This window comes from Triturus cristatus, chromosome 7 (genome assembly GCF_964204655.1).
Source record: "Triturus cristatus chromosome 7, aTriCri1.1, whole genome shotgun sequence".
Taxonomy (NCBI): Eukaryota; Metazoa; Chordata; class Amphibia; order Caudata; family Salamandridae; genus Triturus; species Triturus cristatus.
In genome coordinates, this window is record NC_140590.1 from 443,470,060 (window position 1) to 443,483,248 (window position 13,189).

General features: G+C 44.7%; 1 protein-coding gene across 2 annotated transcripts in view; it reads right to left on the reverse strand.

Annotated features, from left to right (window-relative positions):
* Positions 1-12,037, reverse strand: part of LOC146809901 (uncharacterized) — a 153,271-nt gene extending 141,234 nt beyond the window's left edge. For both annotated transcript variants that reach the window (XM_085614395.1, XM_085614396.1), the window contains exons 1-2: positions 11,998-12,037; positions 10,901-11,015 (exon numbers count right to left, since the gene is read on the reverse strand). The gene's annotated coding sequence lies outside the window, so the exon portion shown is untranslated. The remainder of the gene's footprint in view (positions 1-10,900; positions 11,016-11,997) is intronic.
* Between the last annotated feature and the right edge of the window lie 1,152 nt (positions 12,038-13,189).

The following is a 13,189-nucleotide window of genomic DNA, read 5'->3' on the forward strand; positions in this document are numbered from 1 at the left end:
ACTTGGTAGCGCGTTTGGACAAGTTATCTATCCAAGTGAACCTACTTATCCATGAACTCCAGGAACTGATAGCCCACTCACCCGACCATCTGTCCTTACCTAAGCCTACTACCCACCTTGGCAAGCTGCACATAATCCTCACCTCTGCAATCACCGGCCTCGACGAACATGCCTTGTTCCCTATCTCTAATATCCTACCCCTCCCCAATGCCCTCTCCCGCCCAAAAAGAGCGAGGGTAGAACTTGCGACCAGTGAAATGGAGGATCTACTCCTCTCCTAGTCTATCACTCTAGATGTTGACAAGGTCCCTATGGCCCAAATTCAGTCCATTCTAGCCAACCCAAACAGGGAACCCTCTAACAACCACAGAGTCATAAATATTGACAACCTCAAGCAAGTGACCAATCTACAGCCCCCCACATCTCACAAGCCTATCCGGTTAAAGTGTGCACTTCTTAATTGCAAATCAGCAAAAAAACATGCTACCGAGATATTCGACCTTATCCAAAATAATGAGCTTGATATCATAATCCTCACGGAAACCTGGCTAAAACCCTCCTCCACTCGTATTTTAGACCTCTTGGTACCGCCTAGTCAAGACATTACCTGTCTTGACAGAACCACAAAACAGGGTGGGGGATTAGCCTGTATATACCGGAATACACTATCGGTCTCTTACATTGAGGTCCCCATCTCAACAATAGCCAAATATCTGTGCCTCAAAATCTTCAGTAACAACCTCCCAATATGCAAATTACATACCTTCTACCACCCCCCTGGCGATAACTTACTTTTCATCGAACAACTAATGGAAATTATCTCCACCAATGAGGACCTCTCACAATCCCAAATCTACCTTGGTGATTTCAACCTTCACTGGTCTAAGCACAATGATCAAGCGGTGATCTGTCTTAATGCTTTCCTAGCAGAGATGGACCTTATTCAATTCTGTGACCGACCAACTCACAACAAAGGAGAAATTCTGGACCTCATTATCTCTAAAAGTAATGCCATCACGCTGTTAGACATTACTCCTTGTGACTGGTCCGACCAATACAGCATCTTCTTCCTTATCAATAGGGAGGTGATACCAAAAAAGAGCCAGACCAAGAAAATTAAACATTGGAAAAGGGACCTGAGGAATATTGACACGGACTGTCTAGCTACTGACGGTAAAAAAACACCCGCCTCCCCAAGTTGAAAAAACTGATGATCACCTTTACAACTAAAAAACTCAGCGTCCAAATTCTCCAAACCATGGTTCAACGACAACGTAAACCCAGATCGTCACAACTTAAGACCAGCTGAACGCCTATGGAGATCAAAACCATCTGCCTTTAACCTAAAAGCCCTTAGAACGGTCAGAAGCTCCTACAAGAAATAGATCAAAACGACTAAGGCAGACTACTTCAGACTGCAGCTTAGACAAGCCTCTAAGCGCTCGAAAAAGCTTTTTGAACAGCAATCAGGGATAGTTTCCAATCACATTGACTCAACAGACAAGTCCCCTTCGTGCTCTGATTTGGCTATCTTCTTTATCAAGAAAACTAAAGCCTTCAGCCTTGACCTCGAAGCAAAGAGGGCCCATCTTACTTCACTTGAGATAACGGTTCAGCCTGTCCTCTCGGCGATGCAAAAGTTGCTCAGTATCAGCACTAAGTACAGGGCCACTTGGAACTCCTTCTCGCCTCTCAGTGAAGATGACATCTACAAAACCCTGCTTAGCATTAACTACTCCAATCACTTTAGCGACCCTCTGCCACCAGTTATCTTCAAAGAAATCAAGGAGGCCCTCATCCCCTTATGGACTAAAATTGTTAATGCTTCTTTAACTCAAGGTAAGATCCCTGAATGTCTAAAAGCAGCCCATGTCTCACCTAATCTAAAAAATCCTGATGCGGACAGATATGATCTCAACAACTTTCGTCCCATCTACAACATCCCTACTCTAGCTAAGCTATTAGAGAAATGCGTCCAATCGCAACTGTGCTAGCACATTGAGACCTTCAATCTCCTGGATCAATATCAATCTGGCTTCAGGAGTGGTCACAGTACTGAATCTGCGCTACTCCACATCATTGATGATATCTTAATCGTGCTAGATCTTAATGAATTCTGCCTCCTAATCCTTCTTGATCTCTCTTCTGCATTTGACACTGTTAATCACGATAAACTTCTAGCTATTCTAGAACATAGAATGGGCCTCTTAGGCTTCGTACTGCAATGGTTCTCTTCCTTCCTTCACAATAGAGTTAAGTTGAACCATACCTTATCCCATCCGTCTGCAGTTTCCATGGGGGTCCCGCAAGGTTCGGTCCTTTCTCCTATACTCTTTAATCTTTTCCTGGGTCCACTAGCGAATCTTCTATCTTCCATGAACATGCTCCTCCATATGTATGCCGACGACACGCAACTCTACCTGAAAATCAATTCATCTGAAGACCTCTTCTCGCTCAACTCATCCTTGACGATTATCCAAAACTGGCTTACTGAAAACCATCTTCTGCTCAACACCTCTAAAACTGAATTCCTTCTCATCTCCCCCTAAACACACCCTCAAGATTGACACCTGGATGAAACACCTCACCACCTTCAACTGCTCCCCGGTTATCATCGACAAAATCTCTTGGAATCACCCTGGACTCACACCTGAACATGAAAAAAAATAGTACGATGTGTAAGGGTGCGAATCACCAAATAAGGACTCTTAGGAACCTAAAACCATTCCTCCCTCAAGAAGACTTCAAGCATGTGGTACAAGCAGTTGTCCTACCTAGGCTAGACTATGGAAGTGCAATGCTCATTGGCCTCTCCAAATATGCCTTAGCCCCGCTTCGGGCCTCCCTGAATCCCGCTGCCAGACTGATTACTGACACTAAAAGAAATGAGCACATCTCCCCAGCCTTAAGATCTCTAAAGTGGCTACCCTATGAAGCTAGAATACAATTAAAGATTGCCGTTCTGACACACAAAGCCCTTCACCACAAATCATCCGGATATCTGGCACAAAAACTTGAATTTTCAGAGGGTGGCAGACCTTCCAGAAGTGCTACCTTATTGCTAAACAAACGGCAGACATTTCGTAAAAAGAAAATGAGGCTCAGAGCGTTCTCAGGCATAGCACCCAAGATCTGGAACTCTCTGTCACCGGAAATTCGCAGAATCCCCTACACGGTGGCATTCAAAAAGGAAGTCAAAACAATTTTAATGAACAAGTTCCTGCCTTAATTTGTCCATGGCTCGTCTGTTTTCGAAGTTTCCGTTTTTTGTTTAGTTTTTTTTTTATCAATTATTAATGTCTTTGACTCATTGCCTTACCTATTATGTAACGTTGTGCCTATAGTTTTGTATTTAATTTTTTTTAAATATATATATATATTTTTTTTGCTCACATTTATGTACAATCGTGCTAGCTTTACATGTTAGCATACCTTACTTCTACATTTCCCTACTTTGTTTCCCCTTCCCATTAATGTGAAGCACTCTGATACCCTTCGGGGTCTTGTTCGAGCGATATAAAAAATTTTAAATATATAAATAAATAAATGTGTGGTGTACACCGAGACTCATGACCTTTTTCCTCACTGTTAAGCATTTACATAAGTTTCAGAATTCAAGCTATATAGCAATAAATCCTCTTATACAAGACTTATGTTGCATATTTGTAGAGCGCACTATCACCCAGGATGGTATCCTGGGGCTGAGCAGATGTCCATCTAGCCAAACCTAGGGCCTAGTGGGAGTACACGAAATGCAGGAATTCAGATTCTTGCAGAGTTCAAGAAGTGAGGTGGAGACTTTTATGTATACTGGCAGGACATTCCATGCATTAGGAGTGGTGCAGGAGAGAACTCAACCACATAATCAGATTTTCCATATGCACGGGGATGTGCAAGTAGGAGTTCACACAAAGAGTCTGGAAGGTTTGTGAAAACAGATGTGATTGTTGAGGTATGCTGGGCCATTCTTTTGTAATGCCTCGTAATCAATCAATCAGTCAGGGATTTGTGAAGCGCGCTAATCACCCGTGAGGGTCTCAAAGTGCTGGGGTGGGTCATGCAGCTCTGAATACGCCAAAGAGCTAGGTCTTGAGGCTCTTCCTGAAAGTGTGCAGAGCGGGAGAACATCTGATGTTGAGCGGGAGTTCGTTCCAGGTCTTTGCCGTGATGTAGGAGTAGACGTTTCCACCCATTCTGGCTCTGCGGATGCGCAGGGTTTCAGCCAGGACAAGTTCGGTAGACCAAAGGGTGCGTGGAAGGAGACTCTTTCATTGAGGTATTGGGGTCAGGTGTTCTGGAGGGATTTGTAGGTATGAGTGAGTAGTTTGAAGGTGACTCTCTTCTCGACGGGTCTTATAGGTGCTGGGTGATGTGTTTGTGTCGTGGGATGCAGAGGACGAGCCTGGCAGCGGTGTCCTGGATGGTCTGGAGTTTCCAGAGCAGGGATTTGTTGATTCCGGCATAGAGGGTGTTTCCGTAGTTCAGTCTGCTCGGTATGAGTGCGTGGGTGACAGTCTTTCTGAATTCAGGGGGAACCCCTTGAAAGTCTTGCTAAGGATGTGGAGGGTGTTGAAGCACGAGGAGGAGACGGCATTGATCTGCTGGGAGTAGTTGAGTATGATTCTGAGGTTCTGTGCATGGTCCTTGAGAGTAGGGGGCTGCTGAGGGCTGGGGCCACCAGGTTTTGTCTCATGCAGACGGGGTGGGTCTAAGGACGAGGACTTCTGTCTTCTCCAAGTTGAGCTTCGGACATCTCTCATTACTTCCTGGAAGCTGAGTTTGGTGGTGTCTGGTTTCTTCGTAAGGGAGAGGATGAGCTGGGTGTCATCGGTGTAGAATACTATGCTGTCTGACGATAGCGGCAAGGGGGGCCATGTAGATGCTGAAGAGCGTGGGACTGCGCAATGATACTTGGGGTACTCCGCAGTTTATCTCTCTGGGTTTGGAGAGGAAGGGTGGGAATCTGATTCTTTGGGTTCGGCTGGTGAGGCAGTTCCCTGTATGCCGATGTTGTGGGGTATGGCAGTGAGGGTGCGGTGGGATACGGTGTGAAGAGGGGCTTGACTTCTGCGTGTTTCCAGTCATCTGGGGATGTGCCGGATTCAAAGGTGATGTTGATGGTGCGTCGTAGCTCGGGTGCTATGGCGGTGGCGGCTCTGTGGAGGATGTGTGGTGAGCAGGAGTCCATGGGGGCTCCTGAGTGAATGCTCGTCATGGTCATGGCGGTGTCTTCGGTGGTGACTGGGGTCCAGGCAGAGATGGTAGGCTAGTTGGCAATGCTGGGGGTAGGCGTGGTTTCTGCATCTGGTGCCGGTTTGTTGAAGTTGTCGTAGAGAAACTTGATCCTGAGATGGAAGTAGGATCCGAGTTTGTTGTAGAGGTCTTGGGAAGGGGGACGTCTGAGGCTGCGCTTGGGGGGTCGGGTTGCTGGCGTTGCAGAGGATTTTGTCCTGGATAAAGGTCTTTTTGGTGGATCTGATGTGCTGGTGGTATTCTGTTATGGCATTCTTGTAGGTAGTCCGATCTTCTGGGTTTTGGTGTTTTCCCATAATTTCTCGAGATGTCTGCAGGTGGGTCTGGATTCTCGGAGGTCGGTGGTGAACCATGTGGCTTTCATGGGGCGGTGTCTGTTGGAGTTAAGTGGGAGGCGAGCTTACCTGCACAGTTGGTGATCCACCTGTGAAGTTTGTTGGCTGCAGAGTTGACATTGGTGGTGGTGGGAGGGGGGTTGTTCTTGAGGGTGGAGTTGAGGTGCTCCTCAATGACTTTGCTCCAATTCCTTCACAGAGGCATGGTGTAGGTTTGTGAGGGGTGTTTTTTATAAGGAGAGGTGTACGCAGTGGTATTCCATCCAGAGGGGCAGTGTGGTGAGGCTAAAGCTGATGTTGTTCCCTCCTGAGAAGGGTCGAGGGTGTGTCCTGCATTTTGGGTGGGGGTGGTGACAAGTTGCTTCAGTCCGATGTTGGAGAGGTTGTCCAGGAAGGCAGTGAAGCTGGGGTCGCTGAGGTTGTAAAGGTGGAAGTTTAGGTCTCCTAGCAGTATGTAGTCCATGGAGGCAATGGCGTGGGGTACGATGAGGTCCGTGATGGTTGTGGCAAATGTGGTTCATGGTTCGGGGGGTCTGTCAGCGAGTGTGCCACATAGGGTTGTTCTGGGGCTGGTCTTGATCAGGAAATCGAGGTGCTCCGTGGGGGACAAGGAGTTGTTCGTGCTAGAAGTAGTGAGTAGGAGGGAGCTCTTGTGCGCGATGGTGAGTCTTCCTCCTGGGTGATTGGGTCTGTCCTTCCTCTGGATCTTGTATCTGTTGGGGATGGCGGTGGCGATGTCGGGGGCAGATGTGGAGTTGGTCCAGGTTTCCTTGAGGGAGCCGACATCTGGAGAGAGGGTGTAGAGGAGGTGCGTGTTTTTGCAGGGAGTGCACGTTGAGGAGGATGCACCTCAGGGGTTCGGATGCACTGGCGTCTGGAGGGTGGGCGGTGACCGTGGGAGTATGGAGGTTGGAGAAGGTTCGGCGGCAGTGTCCGCAGGAAAACTGGCCGTGGGTGGTGTCCTACATCGACAGCTGGCAGTTTTTTCCAGGGTTGCATGTATGGAGGGCGGCTGAGTCATAGCGGTGGAGAGTCGGAGAGCCGGGGTCCCTGGCACTGGTCACGGTCGGGTCAAGGACTGGCACAGATGGGGTTGCTTTTGGCGTGCCAGCTGCACGGCCACACCGCACCTGCCATTAAGTAGGGGAGGGAGTGTAGCTGGGAGGCGGGAGCGGGAACCAGCAGGTTTGAGGGTCCACAGAAGCAGCAGCAGCTGGAAAAACAGCGAGAAAAGGACAAAGAGCAAAAAAGGACACAACAAGGCACAATCAAGTGAAAGAAATTGGAGAATATAAGGAAGAATATAATAAAAAGCAAAATAAAAACGAATAAAGGAAAACAATAGAAAAACAGGCACAGTTGACACAAACCAGATAGACCAACAGGGCCTTGAACACCTACCAGGACAGTGAGGTCCAGGCAGCGGCAGCAGCGCACTGATGGAGCTGCGCGAGGGAAGAGCAGAGTTCTCTGACAAGGAGGTCGGAGGTCTTGCCCAACTGCTCGCACAACTGTTGCCATTCAGTAGGGGATAGGGGAGGGAGCGCAGCTGGGAGGTGAGAGTGGGAACCGGCGGGGGGGAGAGAGCACGGGGCAGCAGCAGTGGGAAAAACAGCGAGAAAAGGACACAGGGCAAAAAGGACACAACAAGGCACAATCAAGTAAACGAAATGGGAGAATATAAAGAAGAAAGGAATAAAAAGCAAAATAATAATGAATAAAGGAAAACAACAGAAAAACAGGCACAGTTTGCACAACCCAGACAGACCAACATGGCCTCGAACACTTACCAGGACAAGAAGGTTCAGGGGGCAGCAGCAGCTGTACAAGGACGGAGCTGCTTGAGGGAAGAGCAGAGTTCTCTGACCAGGAGGTCAGAGGTCTTGATCAACTGCTTGTGCAGCAGCCACCATTAAGTAGGGCACGGAGGAGGGAGCGCAGCTGGGAGGCAGGAACCGGCAAGCGGGAGGAGCCGCAGTGGCAGCAGCGGAGGGAAAAACAACGCAGGACACAGGACAAAAAAAGGACACAACAAGGCACACTCAATTAAAATAAATCAGAGAATATAAGGAAGAAAAGAATAAAAAGCAAGATAAAAACGAATAAAGGAAAACAACAGAAAAACAGGCACAGGTGACACAACCCAGACAGGCCATCAGGGCCTCGAACACCTACCAGGACAGAGAGGTGCAGCGGGCAGTGGCGCAACAACGGAGCTGCGCGAGGGGAGAGTAGAGTTCTCTGAACAGGAGGTCTGAGGTCTTACTCAACTGCTCGCTCAGCGGCCACTATTAAGTAGGGGACGGGGGAGGGAGTGCAGGTGAGAGGCGGGAACCGGTGGGGGGAGGGGCTGGGGGGGGCAGCAGTGGCAGGAAAACGGGGAGAAGAGGACACAGGGCAAAAAAGGACATAACAAGGCACAGTCAAGTAAAAGAAATGGGAGAATATAAGGAAGAAAATATGAAAAAGACATATTAAAGCGAATAAAGGAAAACAACAGAAAAACAGGCAATGTTCACACAAACCATACAGACCAACAGGGCCTCGAACACCTACCAGGACAGAGTGGCGCAAGGGGCAGTGGCGCAATGACGGAGTTGCACGAGGGTAGAGCAGAGTTCTCTGACCAGGAAGTAAGTGTGGGTGAGGAGTTTGACTTGTGCTTGTTTGTGTATGGGAAGCAAGTGGAGCTCATTATTAACAAACAATTTCATCTCCAACTGGAATAATATCTATTTACATAACTTCAGATGCATTAAGGAAAATTACTGCTACATGAACAACAACAAAAATCCATGCCTTTTAAAATCTGAGGTGCATCTGGTCATGGGTAGTCGCAACAAGTCCATACCATTAGTTTTATCCCATGGAATGGGAGAATCCTTCATCATTATTACTTCAGCAAGCAAGGAATTTGAGAATCATTTTATAAACCAGTCTCTCTTTTTCCCCCTTGCCAAAGGTGAAAATAAATACATATGGGGTCGACTTCCAGCTATCAGGGACAAAAAAATCTGAACTGTTGGAGGTATCCTGAGCGTGGTTGATTTCCAGTACATATCATACACAAGCTTGTCCTAGTACTAAATCGTGATTTATTCCTCGCAGATGGCCCAAACTAATGGCCCTAATCTGATGGGTAAAAAAGTAGGCAATGTGATCGCTGATCTAACAGCAGTCTAATTGGTGATCCTTGCAGTCAGTACAGGTCCTTGTATTTGACCCGCTCTGGTTGGTTGCTGGGAGCCAATTAGAATAACGGTTATCAAATGCCTCTATCTCTTGTATTTTCTGGTCAGTTAATGGTTGGCAGCCTCAAAACAGGTGGCGTTCAATACAGAATCAATAATTTATTGTTATTACAATCAATTTACTATTTATTTCAAGGTGAGATGCTCCCCTATATGGAATAATTTTGAATGTTTCCCTTGAAATTGTTTGTTACCTATGCATATATAATATTAGGTGCTTTTTATTGTCTCTTATCTTCAGAATCTTTTTATTGCTTTATTCAAAGTAATAATCATTTTTCCTTTTTCTCATTGGATATTTTCCAGTAATTTTTTATATATCGATTACTCTCCTCGATGTTTTTTTATGAATTTTTCTATCGGATTCCCAATTTTTATATATACGGTTATACACCCTTTTTTCGGTTCACTCTTTTTCACTGTTTTTTGGTACTTTCCTATTTTAAAATATTTTATCCTATGATAATTTTTCTTTTCCCCTCTTAGTTTCCCTCCTATCTTCCGCTTTTCTTTATAATACAATATGTATATACAGCACTCAAGACATTTATTTTCTGAAATTGTGATCGTTCGTTTGTAAAATATTGTAGAATATGTCTTTTCAAAATTGTATATATCATGTTATGTGGGCTGTGTATTGACTTTAATATATGTCTTTTTATATGTTAATATTGTGTTAGTATATATGTTATATGTTTATTTATATTATGTCTCTGTATGATTGTTTCAGTCCTGATGAAGATCGTTGGCACACAGGAACGAAACGCGTTGGCTGTGCTACGATTGACATACTATTTTTGAATACAGAAGATTGTTTGGACTTTATTGGCTCTCCTGAACAATTATTGAGTGCACCTCCTTTTTTTTTTTTAAAAAGGTGATGTTCTGTTAACAGGCACAAAATCTATCCTTTTTTCTAGCCTACCTATGGAGGGAATTTGCTGGTTTTCAAATTCTAATTTTGATCCTTGAGGGTACTTAAAAAGAAACATGGATTTTGACAATTCTGTTTTTAGGAGCACTATTTCGTCAACCACTAATGATAAAAGAAAGGACTCATGAACTAAACTTCAACAGAAAAGCACTCACATATATCTAGACAACTCATCGGGCAGTCCTCCGTGACCTCTCAGATTTCCCACTGCCCCTCCTTAAGGGCATTTTACACGCATTAGCATGCCTCATCAATATATTGAAGAGATATATCACATCATTACCATTGTGATGGAACATCATTGGCGTCTCTTGTCAGCCCATACAATCTTTAAAGTTGACTTACACAAAACCACCAACCAACTATTTAAGCTCACCAGAGACCGGACCATAGCAAAAAATTAAACATCACGTAGAGAAGTGCAATTTCAAACAGCGTTTAATGTAAAAAAGCAGGCAGCAAAGCAAAAATATCAAAGGCAAGCCTAGAACAATTATCAGTTGGAGCAGTGCACTAAAACATGCAGATTTCGATCTAGTTTATATAACTGTTCACCTAATAAAAGATAATGTCGGAAGACCATGCAGCAATTAATAATTGGTTTCAGCAGAACTTTATGTAACATGCAGGTGTCCGGGACTTCTATTCCGAAGAAGTACTTGAACTTCTACGGAAGGACGATGGCATTCAAATCCACAAATACTGACTATTGTTTTCACAAAACCCCGCTTCCCTGCCAGGGTTTGAAAACGAGGTTATGCTACTTAAGATGTACTACGGCCTAGCAAACTTGTCAGTGAACCCAATACAGAGTCATGCATTTAATCAGAACAAAATGTTGCTTTCCAGATGCACACATAAAATACACGTGTAGCAAGGTAATATTTGTTCATGCACTTCTTTTATGAGTATACTCCATATAATCTTTCCTCATCACACATATACTGAGTATAATACAGCATTATAAAATATGTTCTCACAGCATACTAGTTTAATTCTCTAAACGCTGAGGGATAGTGGTCATTTTCGAAATCAAAAATACGTATAATTTCCCGTTAACTTGTATCTTACTAAATGCAGTTGTAAAACTTCAATGTCATTAAAATAAACTTGGCTCAACTTCCAACCTTCAGCACGCCTCTTTACATATCCTGAAGAACTGCTTGGTAATAGGAATATTTGAATCTAGACTTCGGTTAGCAGTTCATGGCCATTCTGCTGTAAAACAACTGCTCACCAGGCCTGTGAAACAGAAACGAGAATGAAATGGTGCACGAAGTGATGATATGTACATATATTTCATATAACATTTGTCATAAAGCGTGGCTGAATAGTAAAGTGAAATTTAGCATTACATGGACGGAACTACGAAGAGTTAAAATATTAAACAAGTCTGTAAATATATTGGCCAGAAATTCAGTTTTACAAACTGTAATATTAGGAGGGAAAGATGGTATTTGACGTTACACGAAGACCAAAGTATGTACTCACGTTCTGCTTTTTTTAACACAGGTTCCACATAAGAGAGCAAAATTCTAAATTTAACTGAACAAAAAAAACATCTCCTAAACATATATTGCATAATGTCATCAGTAAAATCTGATATGTTGAGATGATAAACAGTCCTGTTTTGGTTTGCTTGTACCCTGTAAAAAGTTACAATGTACAATAAATACAAAGTCTCAGATAAATAGGTCTGTACCTTATGAAGACACATGGTGGCAAGATCTGATGATGGAAAATGTGCGTAAGATTAAAAATATTCATTCATGGGCATGGCCATGCAGGACCGAGACAGTCGTAGCTCCAGGCCCTAGTTTAATCCTAAACAGATTTCAGTTTCAACTAGCCATCCATCTCCAGCGAAACTAAAATTACTTTTTGAGCCTCCATGGGAAGATGAACAGGAAGATACAACTTTCCCGGCCAAAAGCAGAGCATATCAAAGGCATTTATAGGACTGAGCCTCAGACCCCTCCAAACAAGAAAGACTTGGGGCTCAAATCTTCTGCATCCGTACACGTATTTCTCCGCATGGTTGAAATGTGTCACCTTTTGGAGCTCACAAATCCAGTAGTGAGCTGGAAAGCAGCACCAGTCAAAGATTTCTAACAGTGGCAGTAGCGGGGTTGGTGGGCTGGGGGAGGGGGAGTGGCTGGTGAGGAGGGGGGCTAGTGAGGAGGGGGTGGGGGGTAAATGAAAAAAAGGAGGAAAAAACACTTACCTGCAAGCTGGCTGCTTCCTCTCCGTCCTCTTCGGTGGATTGCAGGAGCAGGAAGGAAGCAGGAACCAGGAAGCTCCCAGAATCCCCTAGCCAATCACAACGCTGCTTTGAGATTGGTTTGGCGCTCAGGCAGGGACTGGGAGGCTGGGAGGCTGGGCATGTTTTCCACCCAGGCTGTGTATTACAGCCAGTAGACAATGTGCAAACTGTGCATGACAGTTTGGCAGACCCGAGGCCGCAGGCCAAACCGTCATGTGTAGTCAAGAGTGCCACCACTCCTCCCCCTGTTCCTATGATGTCTAGCGGCGACCCAACCCAAACCAGCCAAGCCAGGAATGGAAAAACACAATGATAATAGCGTTGAGTTATTATCATTTTATTTTCCTGTTTCAACAGCTCACAGAGCAGTGATACGACGCTAGCAGAGGAGCTGCCCCTGCAAGTTTCTAGATATACTACTGGAAAACATATCTAACGTTTGTAGACGTTGACATTCCTGCCCTGTGAAACTATTCTAAAAGTACAATTTGACAGTGGGAGAAGACAGCACCAATGTGTAAATGCAATTGTTTTTCTTTTTTTTCTTTCTCTCTACAGGGGCATCATTTTTCTCCATGGAGAAACCCTTCCCTGACATGTCCACAGAATTATGGAATGTTCTGGTTCCTTTCTCTGCCCTGAAAGGGATTTACTCAAATTCTTCACTTGTACAAAGCTCTAAGCATTACCATAAAACTTCAGCTCCTTGGAACACGCCGTCACTAGCTGATCCCCGCCTCCAGTGCAAACGGCTGGAACGTAATTGGAGAAGAGGCTATAAAGCAAAAGAACAGAACTTATTTAAAATAGCTAGGAAAAAATACCATCAACAAATCAGGCTTGCAAAAAAAGAGTACTTTTAAAAAAAAATACTAGAGCCGAAGCACGATCAGAAAATGATCTTTTCTATCGTAAAATGATTTACAAGTCCTGAAACACTAGTTAAGGACATCCCTCAATCACAGACCCTTTGTGATCAGATCGCAGTCTTTTCGAGGAAAAGATTCATAATATCTGAAAAGAAAGAAGAGCCGCAGAGAAATCTTTTCAGGATTTAGAGCCAGATCCCACTTATTCAGGACCCTCTCTCCAGGGCTTTGACAGAATTACCCTGGAGAAGTCGCAACAAGCTATCCTCTCATGCAAGTCTGGG